This window comes from Alosa sapidissima, chromosome 11 (genome assembly GCF_018492685.1).
Source record: "Alosa sapidissima isolate fAloSap1 chromosome 11, fAloSap1.pri, whole genome shotgun sequence".
NCBI classification, from domain to species: Eukaryota; Metazoa; Chordata; class Actinopteri; order Clupeiformes; family Clupeidae; genus Alosa; species Alosa sapidissima.
Genome location: NC_055967.1, coordinates 11,976,799 through 11,989,969, shown reverse-complemented (window position 1 = coordinate 11,989,969; position 13,171 = coordinate 11,976,799). Strand labels below are relative to the sequence as shown.

At 43.9% G+C, this 13,171-nt stretch overlaps 1 protein-coding gene across 7 annotated transcripts in view; it reads left to right on the top strand.

Moving 5' to 3' along the window:
- peak1 (pseudopodium-enriched atypical kinase 1) overlaps nt 1-13,171 on the top strand; it is a 96,981-nt gene that overhangs the window by 14,432 nt on the left and 69,378 nt on the right. For 6 of the 7 annotated variants that reach the window (XM_042109043.1, XM_042109038.1, XM_042109039.1 and 3 more), the window contains one exon: nt 12,156-12,212. The exons of the other annotated variant lie outside the window; for it this stretch is intronic. The gene's annotated coding sequence lies outside the window, so the exon portion shown is untranslated. The remainder of the gene's footprint in view (nt 1-12,155; nt 12,213-13,171) is intronic. 7 annotated transcript variants of the gene reach the window in all.

The following is a 13,171-nucleotide window of genomic DNA, read 5'->3' as shown; positions in this document are numbered from 1 at the left end:
CTCTCTCTCTCTCTCTCTCTCTCTGTCTCTCTCTCTCTCTCTCCCTCTGTCTCTGTGTCTCTGTGTCTTGGCTCTTGTGAACAGCGAGATGTGGGTGAAATCAGGATGCCACGCCTGTGCAAGGAGACAAATTGAGGTCGTGGCAGCAGTTAACCTCTTAGCTGGTGAGTCATCGCTTTTAATGGAAGAAAATCTGATTCACCAGATGTGTTGATGTGGAAAGCCCAATTGACCCCCTCAGTGATGGGAGCAGTCTCACTCTCACTCATGATGTTTTGGCTGAGAGGTGTGTACCAGTCTTCCATCAGTCCCCTTTTTTGGTAAAATCGATCAGGACAAGGATGTCTAGTTGAGTTGAGCGGTTTCGTGCTGCACTGCGTGGCAATGCACTGCCCCTCTGGCTGTGCTGGGCTCACCCAGACTATGCCCATGAATGGGAATCCATTTGCCCAACATCTGTCAACACCTAGTGAAAGAGAGGCCAGTCACTACTAGTATTTTTCCATGCTCTGCGATCTCCCGCAAACTTGTTTTCTATATCAGCCCAAAGCAAAAGTAACAGCACAAACAAGACCTGTAATGGTCGAGCTGCAAATGTATCCGAGCTTCCTTGGTCTGAGGGTGAGGCGTACGCCACCAAGCCTCAGACCACACAGGTTATGTTTCTGTTTGTTTAACATGTTTGAGCAGTCGGCTCTCTGGAGGCCAGACCCCCCCCCCCCCCCCCCCCCTCCACTTTTTTTTGCTCGGCGCAGAGCGAGCTGAACGGAGCGGGTCTCGGGCCAAGGCTTAGGCCGAGCAGGAATCTGGCAGCGGGTGCCAACACTCTCCAGAACCCACAGGCCAGCCGCAGGGGCCTCCAGCGTACCTGCCCCTTCCCCTCATGATGGCTCCCTGCAGGGTCTCCCATGACCCAGAGGTCTCGGCGAGCGGTGGCCATACATCTACCTGAATCAGCCAGCCAGCAGGTGATGTGTTAAAAACAAACTGTCAGCTGACCCCATTGACTGTGATGTATGCAGCACTGGTGACATTATTACCAAGGCAGTAGATCTAGGAGGTCAGACTTCAACTTTGATCCGCATTCTGTCCGGGTTGAACAAATGTTTTCCATTGACGTATGCTGCTGACTGACTGTCTTAATATGTGGTAAACTCAAAAATAAATGAGCTCAAAGATTCTGGTTTGTCTCATCGCCCTGATGAGTCACAGAGTGTACAGTATGCCACTCCACCACATTTGTTAAGAAGTTTAGCATGTTGGAGCAAAATTAAAGCACATCTCCTCTCCACCACAGTTCCCTCTTATAGTAGTCCCCTATCAGAGATGGCTTTGATTTGGAATTCCCACTGGGACGGTTAGACTGTGTGGGAAATATAATTCTGATCTCCCATTATTTTCCTTACTGTGTTACCGAGAGGCTGGGAATCACATGTGGGAACTCTCAGTATCCTGGAAATCCTTTTTAAGAAACAAATAAACACACTTAATACTCAAAAACAGGCCGGCCAAGCTGGATTGGGTGGATTCTGATCCAGCAGAAATGAGCAAGACTTTCTTGTGGCCTCCCACGATAGGAAATCAGCGGTCAAACACATGCCCAGACATGCTTCTCATGGGAGGAAGCAGCCTGGACTCCCCTGTCAATGTAGATATTTTCTGATCATAATTAAAATGCTGTTGTCAGTACTTTGTGCTGCATTCAGTGAATATTGTCCTTTTTTGAGTTATCAGCTCATTTCCTTTTGCCATCTTTTTTCTTAACAAAGTGTTTTCTTTATTTATTGAATTTATGTCTGTTTATGTTTACATAAAACAAGAAAACTCTGATCCTTCCAGCATTCATATGTGACTGGATCGTGACGAAAGGCTTAACAGCTCAGAAACTGCAACATAATGGTGTTGACAGAGATTATTCTGATCTAACCTTCCTTGTGTTTGGTTTCTATGCCTGTCTCTCTCATTAGATCAGCATGATTGCATTAGCACTAGAACAAAATCCTGCAATTGTCGCGGACAGAGTTCAAGTACCTTTAGACTAATTGAAATTGCCATGGCTTAGGCTAGCCTATGTTGAGCTTGATGCCTCTCACAAACGCTCATTCTCTCTGGATGTCCTGTCCCAACTCTAGGCGTCGGTGTCTTGGTGGTGCTGCTGCTGGGGACATTTTGTTTGTGACAAAATTGCTCCAAAATTCTGATTGGTTGAAAGTGAAGCCTTTTTAGGCTGAGTGTGGTTTGATCCAACAAAGCCATTCCTGCTTTATTATTTTACATGGGCTGTAGAACGGAATTCAAGCCAGCTATAATGAACAACAGGGATGTGATAACGTCTGACTAAATGCAGTTTTGCCTGGGAAACATCTGCAGTTCAGTTGAATGGCATGAGTTCATCTGAGGCTAGTTTAAAAGCCGAGAGAGTTCTCTGGTGCTGCCAATAATGGAATTTATTCATATTTTTCAGTTGGATACATCACTGTGTCTGTCCACCACTTTTCCTCAACTCATTTTGATCTAGATGGCTGTCGTTAAATTTCATTGGATTACAAGTGTTAACCTTTACGTTTTATGGGTCAGTGCAAAGGGACAAATCCTAGTCAGGTCATGTTTTTATGGCAATCTGACAGTTACATGTATGTGTTTCATCCTTAGTTACCACTCAAAGCAACAGCACTTGATGTAGAGGATTTGCTTCAGCCTCTCACTCCACTTGGAACAACTTAGTGGTTCTGAAGTGAACATTTGCAAATCAAGGCTTAAGAAGCATCTTTAATCCTGATGTTCAAATCAAAATACTGATTCCCCTCTGTGCAAACACTCAGTCACTTTGAAGGACCTCTATACTTCAAATGACTCTGGTTAAGTCTGCCACTGTACCCCCCACACTGATAAGAAAGAATCAATACCCCCCATACTGAATGCACTCCCTGTAGTCTCTTAGGAGTTGTGTGTCCGTAAAGACAGCATTCAGCAATCTCCACATCCGGGATGACATAGATGACATTTCAGAGAAAGTAGCTGTCAATCAATAGTGAACTGAAGTGGTGCAGATATGGCTCAGTGCCGCTGTCCCCCCTCCACCACACACACAAACACACACACACACTCTCTCTCTCTCTCTGCCTGCCCTCTCTTTCCTGGGAGGCCTTGCAAACAGCAGCTGTTTGATTTCTCATCAGCGCTGGGGAATGACTAATGGTTGACTGCTGTGTGGCATAATTTAAGGCTGCACAACACCAGAGCCTTGAAATATCAATATCAGATGTGGCACGGTGATTGTGTGCTGCTTATTCTCTGGCCATTTGTCATTCAGTGCTTTTGCACCCGCTCAGGTTCAGCAGCGCAACCCCCCCTCCCCCCCACACACACACAGCACCCCCAATGTCAAACTCCCTGTACCAGTCTCTACACTAAACTGATCTTTCAGCTGATCTTTCATCTGTTCATCTTGCACTGTCTTGGGGGTGAAAAGAAAATCATCAGATTTTACAGTCTTGCTATATCGTCAGTATTCCAGAGAGTTATTAAAAATACACTTCCGAGAAACTGGGTGCAGGGCAGACTATGGGCACGACTACAGCACAGTTCTGCTCTGTTTCTTCAGTGATAACAGCGCCTAGAAATAGTGGACACCACGACAGTGTAGATGTTAACATATGCACGTACTCCGAGCGGAGGGGGTAGAGTTGAGCAGTGTGATGTACGGCGGGACAGGCATGACCTGTCCAGTGCGGCGCCCAGCCCCCTCTCCCACGTCAGCCCCAGCTGAGCGGGCGTTCACTGCCGTGATTGGGAGCGAGTGGGAGAGAGTCGCCCCCAAATTCCACACTGACGGCTGGGAGCCCCTCTCGCCCCCGCGAGTGGCTATAGTTATCACAGGTCTGTTTGGACTGAGATATGGAAAGAATGTGCAATAGCATGAGAAGAGGTCATCTGTCCCACTGCCACTGCGTCAGCCCTCCCTGGCCCAGAGGAAGAGGTGGAGAGTGACGCGACGTGCCTTTCCTGACTTTTGGCATACTGCTTGGCCATGGCCATACATTATGTCCGTCTCCGACATGACATCACACAGGAAGCAGTTGGACTCTTACAATATGCTTTTATGGTCAAAACAAGCCACTTTATTCAGCAACAAGGGCTGTGGAATTAAAGAAGCCCTATGCAGGTCTGGTTATTCCTTCGCTGTTTCTGGGTTTTCGCCTGATTTGGGCTCGCATTTTTCACGACATGGCTCCCCCTGCAGCTTCGGTAGCAAGTGACTGCTACGCTAAACCCCCACTAGCTAGCGAGTTAGCCATCAATAAACCAAGCTAAACACATAGGGCTCACAATAAAACGGTTGAGCAAACACATTGTTCAAGAGACTATCAAATCACATTACAAAAACGAAGTTCACAAGGGTAGGCTACTTACAATTTCAACAGCAACAAAGCCAAGTCGGAGTCCGTTTTGCAGTCTTCTTAGAAACTACAATCTGACTACATTTTCGAGTATTTCCACCGAGTTACATCCGGATTTGTTCGGACCGCGACCAGAAAGTTGCATATTCGGTTTTTCCGTGGAGAAGCACTAGGGGGAGACGAAGCACCCACCAAACGACCCAAAAAGTGTTGTAGAACCATCAGAACGACTCTCAACCTGCATAATTAAGGTCATTTTTGCTAAAATTGTTGCATAGGGCCTCTTTTTAATTTGCAGCATTGTTTGTTTAATCCCATTTCTTGTCAGATAGAAGGCTATCAATTTTGTGAAGCGTGGATGGCTTAAGGCTGAATTGTTTAAAAGGACAAGGCTTTTCCTCATGTGACCATTGCACAGCTTTACAGGCTATCCATCATATGTTTTGCTGTATTTCACTCCGCTTTATAGAAGTCCACATTTCCTCACATCTGCGCTGTAGGTTATAGGTCAACAAGTCATAAAACACTGGTGGTTTTACACCGTGTATTGAGAAAAGGCTCATACTGTATGTGCACGTTTTCAGATGGTGAGTGTGTATGAAGTAGAGGTGCTATAAATTTAAATCGATCAGTACCAGAACCTGTGTCTTTAAACAGATGTCTGAGTAAAATATGTGTCTTTCTAAAATTCAACCTTGTTATTGCACTATCTGACCTCCATTTTTCACCCAGGGCATTTCCAAAAAAAGTATATGTTAATTTAATATGGCCCTTTTCTTTTCCCTGGCAAATCCTAGCAGGGTCTAATGGGAAGCTGATTAGATTAATTAGTCATTCACTTGGCACAGTGTGTAAGAAAATACTCTCAAGTGAATTATTCCTGAGGAACTCACTTTAATTCACTTGAAGTGATAGATACTCATGTTTTATGAGAAAGTTTGGTCTGATTTATTTTCATATCACATGCTTTAAATTGGATAACAAACACATGAAAATGAGAACAGCTTTTCAATGGTAATCTAAATATTGTTACTGGTTTAGTTTGCTTTCAGACATTAACAGGATTGTTGCGGGGTTAGAGAGCTGGGTATGATAGGGATGAAGTTTTGGATTCTCATGGAGCATTGAGTTTCCTCACCCACATCTCAACGTGTTTTTGATTTAGTTGGTCATGGCCCATTCACTTTCAACTTGATCTGTGGCCCTTTGTCTGCCAGGCTATTGTTTCAGAAGTCATCGGTAGTGCTGTGCCTCCTTTTAAAACAGGCTTGGGTTTCAGCTGTGCACTCCCCCCATCTTTGAAGCTGGACCGAAGGAAAGGGATTTCATGGCTGGGAATGGGGGGTCATTGGGTTCTGCCGAGAGCCCTCTGGCTGTACGGAGATTGTCTGGCACTTAAGGCACTGCGTCTCCTCTACTTCTCCACTCCTGCTTCACCGAGACTGAAGCTCTGTCCGCCTGTCTATCTGTCTGATGGTGTGCCTTGGTGGTCACCTGCTGTCTCTTCTAATCCAGGCTCTCATGCCTGAGGTAGCTCCTCTAAATTGTGCCCTGAGGGATCAACATAGGGGGGGAAAATAGGAGGCAATATTTAGTGTGCTACGTATGGCAAAAGTACAGTACAGAATTCTCTTTTTCCTGAAGCGCTCCCTTCCAAAATACAGTACACCCCTTTTTGGTTGACGACAGTAAGGGAATATCTTGTCACCTTGTCCCAGTAGAGGTCTCTATATCAGCTCATATTTCTCTCTCTTGGTTTCACAACATCATCGGTTGCCAAATCTATCACTGCCAGGGCGATGATCTAAATTCAGATGGCTCTCATTCTCAGGGTGTCTTGCTTGATGCAGAGATTGAGGTCTCTGGCGCAAACTCACTTCTTGTTGCTTGTTTCTCACTACCAGATGGGACTAGCTGGTCTGCTTCGTCAGGTCCCTTTCTCCCAGTACATAAATCTCATCTCACAAAGCTCTTATTAACTGAGTTAAATTAAACTTTTATGATTTTATTTTTCCTGGTTTGGAAAATCACACAACAACTCTTAAAGGAGAGGGCCTCTGAAATCGATGTGATTCTTGCCATATGTGTTCATTTTGCATTCAGCCGTTTTTGTTGACTTTATTGGTACAGCTTTTCAGTCAACAAGCCAGGCACGGACCCTCCGTCTAATGTTACCCACGGATATGAATGAATCCAGTGCCTGGTTAGCGATGCAAAGAGCAAGAGAGCAGACTGCTGCCGCTCTGTCTTCATGCTGATGTTTACTTTCATGCCCACTGTCGCAAGATGGATGTCATCCGGAGCCAGGAATGATATGTGAGGCCGGGAGGCACTCTGATATAACTCTCCCGGCCGTTTGTCATCCTGTCAACTTCGTCCTTCGTTGTTTTGATTGTTTGTGCACCATTATGACCATATTTGTGTCTTAAGGAACGTATCGACAAGCTGGAGCAGTTCTGTCTTAATGTTCAATGTTTTTGAAATAAATAAATCAAATGAAATAAAGGCTTACTTTTGGAATTGTTGACTGGGGTGTGTAGAAGGGTGGAGGTGAGGTTGTAGAGGAGGATGCAGTGCCTGAGTTGAGAGGCTCCTATTTCACATTATGTTGCTTCCCAGAATGGACAGCATGCAATTTCCTGGAAACATGGCTCCAAACCACATCCCCTGTGAGGCACACAGACCTAGCAAAGTCACTAATCCCTCAGTCACAATCTTATTTAGCTTATCAACTGTGAAAATATTTGCCCTGCCTGCTAGTATTCTTCTTTTCACCAGCTGATGGGCAGAGTCCCTCGGTCCGGGTACGCTCAGATCACAGTGAGTCTCTCGTCAAGAGGCCCATGGCTTCCCGCTTAATCCCCTCATCCCTGACTTTGTTGTGCCTGTGTGTGTCCCTGACATTGGCACCCCACCCCACACCCAGATTCCACACTGGCCTGCTTGCCCCACAGAGCACAGTCTGCCCCAGTCCCAGTCAGTTCCTGTTGTTGCAGCTGTATCTATCCTCCTCTCCCCTCTTCCCCAGCTCACCACCCCAACAACAAACGCACCATACACCAAGGACCAGGGCTTTACATGCCTGCCCTCATTCTGCCAATGTCACATTCATCAGACTTCAAACGTGAGATTGGATTATGGTGGCTGGCTGTCCTTCTGTGTATCATAAAACAAATGCATAGTATATATATATATATATATAAAAATCTAAGTCTTACATGAACTTTTATTTCCAGCTCAAAAATGATGAGGTTTCTCTGGAAACTCTTGAAATTCAAATCTAGTTTGTTTTTTACCAGCAGCGCACTTCCATAGGCCATAGGAAAAGATGAAAGGTGATATTTTTGAGGTAGCCTCTGCATTTCTTGGAAATGGGTTGTTTGATATTTGGGTTTGCAGACCCTATGGCAAAAATGAGTTCAGTTTCTGTAGCCTACATTTTTACATCCCTGCACCTGTCCCCCGGCCCCATGTACAAGACAGTGTTTGGGGGTTACCTAGCAACACACTGAGTGAGTAGAAGTACTAACCATCTTCAAAATGAAATTCAAAGAGCCACATACTGGGCAGTTTTGATTATTTGAAACATTTGAATGCAGATTTGGTAGCATCTCCTCAACATTCAGTGCTGGATTTCATTTTTTTTATCCATGTCATCATATTGCAGTCTGGAAACACTTCCTGTGTATACTGTCAACATGGCCAAACCTTAAAGTCATTCAGGTTAATTATCACTAAACACTTAAGCTTTATTCAGGTGTGTGTGGTATGAGGTTACAACCTTAATGAATAATATAGTGAATCCTGTTTTGTGCGATTCATTTTTCATGATTTGTTTAACACTAGTGGATAGGACTGGAAAAGGAGGGAGAAAGGTCATGGCTGTTCCTCTCATCACGGTTATCAATATGTCATTGCTGCAGATACATTTTAAAATGTAAATATTTTCGGTGCTGTGTCAAATCCATTTTACCACTGGTCTATTACTGCTGGCATGTATATGAAAACGAGGGACATTCATACCATTTTCTGCTCCACATTTAAATTTTTGATACTTTAAATTTGCGTGGAATAATTGCTTGCCCAGCTAGCCCCTTCATCTCATATTCCTCATGCAGTTGAGATGATAAGTAACGAAGGAAATGGCTCTGCCATGCTAATAAGGCGGAACAATCTCCGCTTCTTCACAGTGCGAAGTACCTGCCTCACCACATCCGTCGACATGTTCCCACCTTCCAGCCATGCTTGCATGCTAATAAATTGATTCTGCAACCTCCGCCTCAGCTTTGCTGATGAGGGAGAGGGGGAGGAAGTGGTGTTGGGGGAAGAGATGGAGGGAGGCGAAGGGAGGAGTGGGGGCAAGACAGAATAAGCAGGATCTCAAAAGGAATGCCAGAGGAGTGTATTGTGAGGAGATGCGGGCTGTTATGTAACTCGCACGTGCCGGTACCACTTCCTCCCCCTGTAATCCCAAATGCCTGAGCTCCTGAGACAGCTGAAGGGTCTGAGAAGATTTCTCAATTTGCATTTACACAGAGAGCTGATGTGATTGTGTTCTTGCTAGTCATTCAAAAAAAGAATTAGCCTAGTTTAAAGATGAAAACAAATGGAAATATTGCCAAGCCACCATAGCAGGTTGATTGTTATTCTGTGAGAAGTTGTGTATTTTTATGCACACTCCAAGAATCACATACACACACACACAACGTAGAATTAGATTACCTCCTATTCTCTTCATTATGAGAAGTGGCTATGTTGTGCGACACTTTAGAATTTTTAGTATGTGTTTCCCGACTCAGATTGAGTTCAGTGTGGGGCAAAAGCTTGGTCGCTCCACCACGGATCACTTTGTATTCAGAAGCATACTCAAGCCTGGCCTGCGGCCTCTCCACTGAAGCGGTGCCTTTGCTTCCCACAGTGAAGAAGACACTCCAAACGAGTGAGAATATTTCAGGAAATCTCATCACTGGAACTCTGTACTGTAAGTGCTGGAGTAATGAGACGAAACCCTCAAGTTTGCGAGGACTGCATTCCCAGCAATGCATCTATTGCCTGTCGCTGATGATTAGATCCATTATGCCGTCCGCATCTGGTGAAGTGATTACTAAGTGTTTCTATTCCTCTGACAAGGAAGGAGTAGAGAGGGTCAGAGGAAGAGACACAGCTTTGCCACGGATAGTATATTCACATTGATCACACACTTAACATGCAGGAGTGTACTCTCAACAGAGAGCATCTGTCAGTGGGTGGCCATATAAGTGCATGAGAAGACCCTCTGTACATACATCATTGATGAGCCTGAAAGTGGAGCCTAATGTGAATGGCTAATCAGTCTTCCAGGGAGCACCAAAACAGCTTCCTGTGGACCGTTGGAAGTGTCCAGTCTGAGGCATTGATCAGCGGCATGCTAATTTGGCCCATTTCCATGTCAGACCTAAGTAAATACACAATTTATATGCACATAATGCAGCATAGAAGCTTTTTGACATGGTTGGTTGTACAACCCAAACCTCTTTTCGCTGCCTAGAGCCTTGTTGTCTTGGCAAGCCTGTCTGTACAATGCTGCCTGCCTTTTTTTTGTTTTTATATGCAGCAGTACACCTTGATTCAGTAATTAATTTAATTCCGTCCTTTTTAGTCTTGTCCCTGGAATATTTGTGTTGTTGTATTGGATATTGTATTTTTACATTTTAGCCACACAATTAGGAGAAAAAAAAGATGGGTTATATTACTGAGGAAGATAAGAAGCAAAAAAGAGAGAGCAGGAGGGCCAATTCCATTTCCCAGAGAGGTGGCAGAACAATATTATTGGTTAACGGAATGAATAAAAGAAAGAAAATGAATCATCCTTAGAATAGCTAAGTCTCTGACAAATTCTTTTGCTTTTTTTGTCGGAATTACTAACAGAACAAAGCTTAGCCTCTGGACAAACATAGCTTCCATTGGGTCGCTGATATTTAAAAAGACTTTCACCTTGCCTGTGCTGTTCATCAATAGTGAAATAGCAGATGTTCTGTTCTAAAGGTGAATTGTTTGCCATTAGTCAGCACAGACAAAGCTGGATTCATTCTTTCCTATGCCTACTGTACTTCCTTGGTATGGCACCCTGTGTCTCAAGTCTGTTAGTGGCATCCGCTTTCCATAGCCCCAAAGCATATTTTATTTGAATGATGGCTGCTATGGGATCTGAACAAACAGGAGAAACTTTGTTGACATCCAGGTTGGACAGGGTGAAATTACATTCTGACCTGGAAGTGTAGAAACTCTTAAAAGGAGAGGAAATATCTGATCTGAAAGTAAGGGCTATTGTCTATGGCCATTTCACAGAATTGTATGAAGATGAGCTGCTCTCAAATAGCCTAGACTAGGCCTTTGTTATAGCTATAGTACAGTCTAGTGTTTCAGTACAGCTGAGTTTACATGGAAACGAGAGGGGCTATGTCAAGGGTATGTGTTTCCATAGAGTGTTAGAGTGTATTGTAGGGCCCTTAGTCTTGATGAGGGCTAACTTTTGTAGAAGTACCTGTTGTAATAAGAGGGTCTTGCACTCAATACAGTGCAAACACAGAACTGTCAACTGTGCTATTGGTTACCGGGAATCCTTTCTCTATTCTGCTTTTCTACTTGGGGACGTTGTTACTTGTGACTCTGGACCATGAATGAGGTTACACTCTCCTCCTCAAAAAAGACGTCTGAATGGAGCGGGCAGATGCTCGTGCACTGCCCTTCGGAGATGGAGAGGAAACAGATGGTGGATCCTCCATAATGGAAGAATGTAACGAGATTGGCAAAATGTCATTACCAAAGACAATGGTGTTCCTCTCCTGGGCTCCGCACTGTTCTGGCACAGGGGAATTTGAAGAGCAAAAAAGTGCATAGCAGTACGCTTCATTTCCTGCAAGGAACGATTCCCTACATGCTGAGGCCTCCTCCTGTCCTAGGCTATTGTCAAGCCATGTTGGAAATATGGAGTAGTAGCATGTTAAAAGAATGCAAGAAACTGAAAGGAATATTTTGGCATCATCTTATAACCGAATTGCACAAGTGAGGTGATTGGTAAATAAAGTAATAAGCAAATTACCATTCTATTCACTTAGTGTTCATCACTATATAATGTTCACCAGAGCAGGAGTGTCCCTCTCTGTCTTCCTCTCCTCTAACAACCTAACACACCAAACACTTACCATGCACTTCCCTCTCTTCCCTTCTCTACCTCCTCCTTCTACCACTTTCTCCCCCTATCACACTGACTAGTACTTATAATGTCAGCACTCATCCTCTAGTAATAGTATTGACAGATGCAATTGTAATTCCTAAGGTCTCTTCTGCACTCTAGCTTGAATGTTCTTATCTTGGTGTATAAGTCGCTTTGGATAAATGTGTCTGCTAAATTATTAAATGTCAAATGTAAATGTCATCTAGAGTAAGGAATGCAAAAGCCACAACAACGCAAATTTGACCAGTGGTGTGGCAGCTTGGTTGAGTGGGACAAAAAAACAGAAATAGGTTAACGATGCTGGTACCCCATTTGTAAGCAGACATTTGAAATACCACCAGATGGTCCTTTATGGACAGAGTTAACAATCCTAAGCGGTGTTTAATATGACGGTTCCATCCTGAGCTTATACTCAGTTCCAAAGTCATGTAGAATATTTTCTTGTTCCTGTGATGTGCCGATCAAGAAGCTCAGTCTTTGAATCTTAAAAAAAACACACTGTTTTTCTTATGGTGCTTTATGTTCTTATTTTCTTCCAGCTATTCCTGTCTCACCCTGACACCCATCAAAGAGCTGCATACGTTGTTGCTTTATCTGTAAGTAAAGTCTGCTTTCTCATTCTCTCTGTGTCGATTTATGGTAGGAGTTCCATAACTCTGTCCTCACACTGCCTCTAGATTGTGCTTCAAAAAAGTCTATTTTAATCCTGAAACGATCCTTGTGGACACTCATCCTTACCATTTTAATAGCCTTAGTAAGCGGCTTGCCCAGCTGGTAATGAGAGAATCATATACTGAGGAATAAATTCATTAAATGCATCCAGCCACCTCAAGGCAGCGATCTCTGGTATAATGTTGTGAGGTAGGGGTTTCATGACTTCTGATTTGTACTAGTTGACAAGTTTTTCATAATAGTTGTATGAACCGGTACAGTGCTGGTGCTTACATTACTGGTAGTGCTAGCTGTTGGCAGCGGGTGTTTAATCTTTAGATGGTTATCTATAACAGATGTGTTCTTATTGTACTTTAATACAGCTGTACTCAACTTACATGTCACTGTGGTGAAGTACTCCATACATAGGAATGTTTATCCTTTAGCCATTTTTGACTAGCCACAACACTGTCTAGTGATTTGTTTTAAATAGTTGACAAATTGATGAAACCCCTACTGTGAGTTTCACTATTGTACTTTTCTATTCAAAACACAATTCTATTCTATTCTATTGAATGTCCTTCAAGTAATGACTCTGACTGACCAACTCTGTGCACCATGTTAGCAAGCTAAAGTAAAGTGACTAGACTGTGTCAGACCTCTGGTTTGCTTCCGCAGTCCAAACAGTCGAATTTGCAGTCCAGTGGGCTAATTTCTGTGCGCCATTGCTTGAAATAGACATCTGACAGCAGGCTGCAGGCCTCCAGAGGGATTGTGTCTTCCTCTTCCCCTCACATCATTCTTATGCTAAGCCATGGGGGAATATTGATTCATACTGAGGCTGCTCGGCTCCCCGTTGATGACTCAGTGGTCCATTCAGTGTGATCCCTTGAGCTGCGGATAC